Source organism: Pinus tabuliformis, chromosome 8 (genome assembly GCF_031772625.1).
Source record: "Pinus tabuliformis cultivar Carrire ecotype Pingquan chromosome 8, CPIR1, whole genome shotgun sequence".
Lineage (NCBI taxonomy): Eukaryota > Viridiplantae > Streptophyta > Pinopsida > Pinales > Pinaceae > Pinus > Pinus tabuliformis.
This window is the reverse complement of record NC_142294.1, coordinates 1611603051-1611609812: the sequence shown is the minus strand read 5'-3', so window position 1 is coordinate 1611609812 and position 6762 is coordinate 1611603051. Positions and strand designations below refer to the sequence as shown.

At 34.1% G+C, this 6762-nt stretch overlaps 1 long non-coding RNA gene across 1 annotated transcript; it reads right to left on the bottom strand.

The window, feature by feature from the left end:
- Positions 1-1319: 1319 nt before the first annotated feature.
- On the bottom strand, positions 1320-1952 carry LOC149242216 (uncharacterized). Its single transcript, XR_016245707.1, has 2 exons — positions 1769-1952; positions 1320-1582 (listed from the first exon to the last, which is right to left on the bottom strand). It is a non-coding gene; the product is annotated as an uncharacterized LOC149242216 (long non-coding RNA).
- Between the last annotated feature and the right edge of the window lie 4810 nt (positions 1953-6762).

Sequence of the window (6762 nt, the reverse complement as noted above, 5' to 3'; positions counted from 1 at the left end):
TTTCATTATTTAGTATTATATAATAAACAAAAATTAAAAATTAAAATATTATGTTATTGCATTGCTTGAACCCATTCTTAATGTGACATGGTGGATGCTCCAATAACATAAACAAATGTCAAATACTATGTAAGAATATATATTAATCATGAAGTATATGGAGAAATCCCTATTATATAATAATGAAAAAGACTCAATGTGTACTTGTTAAATCATTACAATTCAAGAATATCATATATTAATCATGTTGTATCATGAAGTATAGGGATAAATCCCTATTAAATAGTAATGAAAAAGATTCAATGTTTATTTGTTAAATCATTATAATTTAAAAGATACAACTTTTGATCACCATAACAAATGAATTATATATATAAAATGAGAAATGATGATATAAAGCATCATTCTTGTTATCCATGATTTCCAAATTCTCATGAGTTGTCATTGTGAGTTTGTAGGTGTGATTCTAGAAATAGTTATTTCCTTATCTGTGTGAGTTGTCTATGAATCATACATCCACCTTCTTCAAATCTTTTCATCAAGAAGTGAGTGATCTAATCAAAAAATATAATATATATTTTAGTATTGTGTGAGTTGTCTATAAATGATACATCCACCTTTTTCGAATCTTATTATCAAAAAAATGAGTAATCTAATTCTTATATATAACTTATTTATATAATCAAGAAATATAATATGTATTTTAGTATTGTGTTTAATCGCTCTCTATTTTTCTAACACTCTGTGTAAATTCCTCTATTCAATTTTCATTCCAACACATCGATATATAAAGTCCAATATATTTGTTGATAGTGCATCATACTATTATAATGATGGATGATTGGAACGTACCAATATATTTGTTGATAGTGCATCATACTATTATAATGGTGGATGATTGGAACGTAAAGATGCTTTGGTTTGAACTTCCCCTTATTTAGAAAAAAATAAAAGGGCTTATGGATGTTTTTGCAATGTAAGTATGCTATGCATTGAACTTCCCCTTATTTAAAAATAATAAAACACTCTAACAATACTCTGTTTGCAAAATTAAAAATATATTATCTTTAACCATACTCTTTTCATACATCACATGCTGAAACTGGTTTATGTCCTGAAACTGGTCTTTTAACATAAATATAACTAAAAGAAAATTATTCACCTTCATCAATTGGAAAAAAATAAAAATTAATCCAAGTGCCAATAGGGCTGTCTTTCATATATTATTTTATGAGGAGATGTGTGCATTTTGGAAATCAGATCTCTTACACAAAGCGAAGAGCTCAGACACTGTATATATCTACTGATGGAGGCGGTAATGTGTATACTGTGGAAATCAGATATCTGACATACGGGTAGGACTCTCGCCTTTATTCCTATTGCTCAAGGCAGTCGATACTTCGGCCCGACATGCTATTTTTTCATGCCTCCCATCGGAGATCTAAGAATCTGCTCTATATTTTAATTGGAGGAGGCGCCAGTAACACTGGCCCATGGGATTCAGTGTCTGCCGATGGAGATGTCGGCACAAGTGGTGGACGCCGACGAAGTCTTCTTATTGTGCTTTCCCTTGATCCCTCTTCTGCAAATAAAAGAAAAACAATTCATATAAAAAAATCTATAAGCGAGAGGCAGTACTGCAAGTAAACAAAAACATTTCACGTCAAAATTCTTGATACGATATCCTCTGGAGATACATATAATGATATAAAAACAAAAAGCTAAATTTTTGAATTCGCCAGTTAGAAGTGAATATGATTATACATACCTGTCGGTGGTGGAAAATAATGATCATCATGAACAGCAGAAGAAGAAAAAGAGGCAAGCGTTCGAGCCTCTGTTGTAACGGGGAAACAGAGGGAGACGAGAACAAATAAAGAAAAACAGAGAAATAAGGCTCTAACATTTGTAAACCCCATCATTAACTTTGCTGCCTGTGAATGTTAGTGACTCCGCTAGTGTTAGAGCGGGAGCTACCGCTGTTGCTAATAGCTTAATAAAGTGGAACAGAATGCTGCCAACCTCTTTGAACTCAACACGGAAATTACCACGTCGCCGGTATGGCGGGAACTTTGACCTTTCAATGATTCAGTGAGCTGGAGGAGACGTAGAATGTACGTCTTCTCAATTGGTGGTATTATTTAATATCGACTAAATAGGGATTCAACCAGACAGCTTAATTTAATTTAATATGGGTTAAAATGCACAACAGCTGCGATTCAATTTTAAAATATTCAATTAATGTTCGGGGAGAAATTTATAAAAAATTATATTCTATATTAATATTAGCTAAATTAAATGGTGTTAAATAGAGAAATGAAATTCTATAATCTCGGATATGCAAGAAAGAATAAATACAATTGAGTATAAGTTGTGTAATTGAGTGATCAAAGATTTTTCAGGGTGTTGAATCTATGTATGCATTCAAAACTATAATTTGACCAACAAAAAATCACGATCTTGCTTAAAATTGCCTAGCCTCTGTTAAAAATGTCAGTTGCTATATACTTTAGTCTATATTTATTTTTTATGTTATAACTTGCTTAAATTATAATAGGAAGTTAGTGATAGTAAATAGGTTTTTAATTCCTTTAAAGTTAAAAAAAAAAAAAAAAATTACACAAATATCTAAAAATAATACATGAAGATTGCAACCATATTCAAAAATTATAATTAAAAACATATAATTAATAATTAATTGTATTACCAAAAACTATATATCTAATTACATAAAACATACTGAATCAATTTAATACTGATTAGATTCCAACTTTATATTGGCAGTATATAATTAATAATTGATTGTATTACACATATTCAATAAGTTGCAACAGGTGACACGATTCACTTCATAGTAGATTTAGATTTGGATATTAAGAATTGAGAATTAAATGTATTAATCTTTACTAGTAAGTTACACTCTTATGATATAAAATTACATGGAGATGTTGAGCAGTGTCTCCATGTTGAGCAGTAAAGATTAATACATTTAATTCTCGGATTAATGGAGAGTGTGCTTATCTCGGATTACCATGTTGAGCAGTGTCTCCATCTGGTGATGATGAGTGATGGAGTGTTAGAAGTGAATTCTTCCTCTTCTAAATTTACCAGGGTATGGTACCCATTTCATAGAACTTCCAGCGATCTCTGAGTCAGAGAAGTATTTACGGTCGCCAAATTGTGTTTCTTCTAGATTTAGGTTTTCTTTCCCGACTTCAAGTGGGGCAATGTCGAAGAAATTGGAGACAGATTCCCATGCAAAATGTCACCTATGCCTTGAAGAAGACGCAGTCAATGCACCACCCCATTACACTGGTAGTCTACCTCTCAGAGCCATTGTGTACCTACAATGCAAACAGTTGCGTACAAAAACTACAAGGAAAAACCCCACCTGATTTTGATTCCTAAAAGAGAGTATGTTGACTTAGACACAAATGTAAGGATTACAGTTGCCAACAAAACCTAGAAGGTAAAACACTTCCAAATTGTGAAACCTATGGGAGGGATTATTGCCTCCGTCGCAAATGAAGAGAACTTGAACATGATTGGATAGTCAAAAGTTGTAGTAAGGAAGTTATAGATGGACAATCCTAGAACCTCGAGGATGAAGAGAGATAACAATGATAATTTTATCAGTAAACCTAGTTTCCAAACCAGATAGAAAAAGAACTAGAATACCACACCCCATATATAAGAACTCGACAATTAAATGGCTAAGATGCTTGTAGTGAGGTTGGTGATAAGACCACCACAAGTTCAAAGGATGACCCAGACCCCATGTTGTGTAAAAACAACTCAAAGAACATTGGTGATGAGCCCACTTCTAGAAGAAAGTGTTAAACAAAATATGACAACAAGAATAGTTAACATGAAAGGGCTGTCAAAAGGTAAGGCTATGGATGCCTAAACCTTTACCATGAAATAATGAAAGAGCTGAGAAATGACCCCACTTGAGTTGGAAGGGCACCTCCTAAGGCTAGTTGGGTCACTCTCCACCGCTATTGTGTGGAAAAATCCCTCTTACAGACAAGAGCAGTCTCCCTAAACTTCTAAGAACCCTAGTAACAAACACACAGTAACTACTGCCTTTCTCTAAGTCCAGATCATTTGAAAGAAATAGAATGATAGAGGCCTCTTGCCATATTATCGAACTATTTAATGAAGTCCCTCAAATATTTCGATCACTCACCCTTTGATGCTCCAAATGTCCTCTCATCGCTCTCAACAGCTTCTCCGCAATGTTTTGAAAGAGATCTGCAAAGACAGAGACAAAAAATAAATCGAAGCATACAACATATAATCAAAGCGATAAATGAATAAATTAACCAATTATATATGTGAACTGATCAATATTCAACCAAAACTCATGTAGGTGATCAAGGAATCCTACAAATCAAATCAATAAAGATGTAATTGGGAAAGAAAGAATGCTTATATTCATAAAACTAGAGAAAAGCCATACAACTGTGTAGCATTGATGTAGCAAACCCTTTTTGGAATCTCCAATGCTCTCCCTTACAAGACGAGCCTTCCAACCTAATCTCAATAGAATAAACCTACTTCCAACAATCCTCCCCCAATCCTGAGACCTGTAATGGATTTATAGGTCAAGAATGGGAAGTTATGGATCTATTCTCCAAGGGATGAGATCCACTATTAGTGGGATAGAGGTTCCTCAATGGAAGGGGAGTTACTCCATGATGGGAGGGATCAACACTGAATAGGCACTCATTCCAATCTAGTTGGTTGGGATAGATGCTACCACCAATGCTTCTAGAGTTTACTTTTTATTTTTACGTACTTTAAGTCATGTTCATAGGTATAGTGGAAGACAATACGTACTTCTGCGCAGATAATAATGGTTTTCTTTGAGTATGCACAAGAATCAGCTAGGTAACTGCGAATATAGCCAAAATCAGGGTTTTGTACCATAGGATCTATAATTCCACTTTATTTGGGATCATTTAGTTTCAAGTTGTGTAGGATAATGCTTCGGAACACATGTCTCAATAACGAGAGATCCAAACCAATGGTCATTTTCCTGATGTGACAAAATGATGTGTAACAGATTGCCCCCTAAAGTGCAAAGTAAGAAGTCATATTTTGATGAATGAAGTGCTTTATCATGCGAAGGTTTTCATTAGAGACTGCAGTAAGAGACCTGAAACAATCAAACAAATGTTACAATGCAATATAAATATCATCACTAAGGTAGGTTTTCCCATACTCAGAACATAAATGTCTCAAAGAATAGTACATAAATACATCTGAAGACCCATGTCAAAAGATGACATAGAATGGACGCAACCATCAATGGATCTATGTTTACAATCATCAATATTTAATAACTCCATGCAACCTGGATGGATGAAACTAGATCTAGGGCCTTGATCTACATCTCTCAATTCATAGTACGAATCTAGCCATGCAAGTGAATTTCTTGAAGTCGAACACGGTAAAAACCACTTAATTACCGGTCAATGATGTGAACCGTTAATAAGTGTGGGAGAAACCACCAATAATGACAATGGCTCTTAAGGTACTTCCAATACAATCTATGAAGTGTGAATAGATAATTTGATGTCAAACACTCATAGAATCATTCGATCGAAGGCCAATGATGAGAACGTGTCGTCGAAGGTGATAAAACTATTATTAAGGCATGCAAGCTTCAAGGTACTGAAGGTTTCTGTATAAGCTTCCTAGATAATGAGTTGAAGTCAATAGGAAGTGACCTGTCACAGGAGGTCCTACGACACGAAACTCATGTCAAGCTTGAAGAATAATAGTTTAGAGTAATTGAAGACTGACTTAGGGATGGTCGATGCAACTGAAGGCAAAGACTGGAAAAGTAATTTTGAGTGAGGTTGAACTTCTCTTGAACATATCAAAGATATGACATGATGACTTGGCAGCATTTGACTCAAAAAATAAAACCCATCCCAACTGAAGACTTTCATTGAGGTATGGTCAACTGAGAAACAAATGGATTTCCCAACCCGGACATGAAAGTGACATAGTGTCATGTTCAAAAGCGACATACTACCTTTTACAAATGCAAAAATAATATTCTTTCTCACTTGTCCCCCATCATTACTGGAAAGTACCTCTTTGTTTTTTACAATATTGAGAATGATAACATATGTTGTTCCTGTAAGCTCATCCTTTGGATGAGTCCTCCAAAGTATTTTTAATTATCCCTAAGAAGGAGTGGTTTGGTCTCGTCATGATAAACCAGTCCTATACTGTTTAACTTTTACGAGTCTAGTAAAGGGGTAAGTCGAGGTCGTTTTCATGTTTAAAGAGTTTGGAAAGATAGAAAAAGAAAACTCATTCAGTTCTTTTACCGTAAAAGTTTAACAAGCCTAGAGAAAGTAAAGCTTGATGTTTTTCAGTTTTAGGGAGTCAGAAGAAAAATATAAGTAAATTCCATAGTGTTCTTTTTCGTACATTTAGTCACTCAAGCCGAAAAAAGGATAAAATAATGCAAGACAGAACTCTATTGACCATGATTGGTCAACGTATACCTTTTTTGTAAATAGTCTGGTTCATTCCATAAAAGGGGTAAACTTATACTAAAAGGATGGTTGTTCATTGTTTTTTATGAGTTTGAACAATCAAGTACTTGACGATCTTTTCATTTTTAAGGAGTCTGAAAAGGGCGTAAAGAGAAATCCATGGTTTTGATTTCTCACAAGTTTTAATGAGTTTGAAAAATCTGATAAACAGTGCTCAGTACCAAAACGATTTGTTTCCATAATT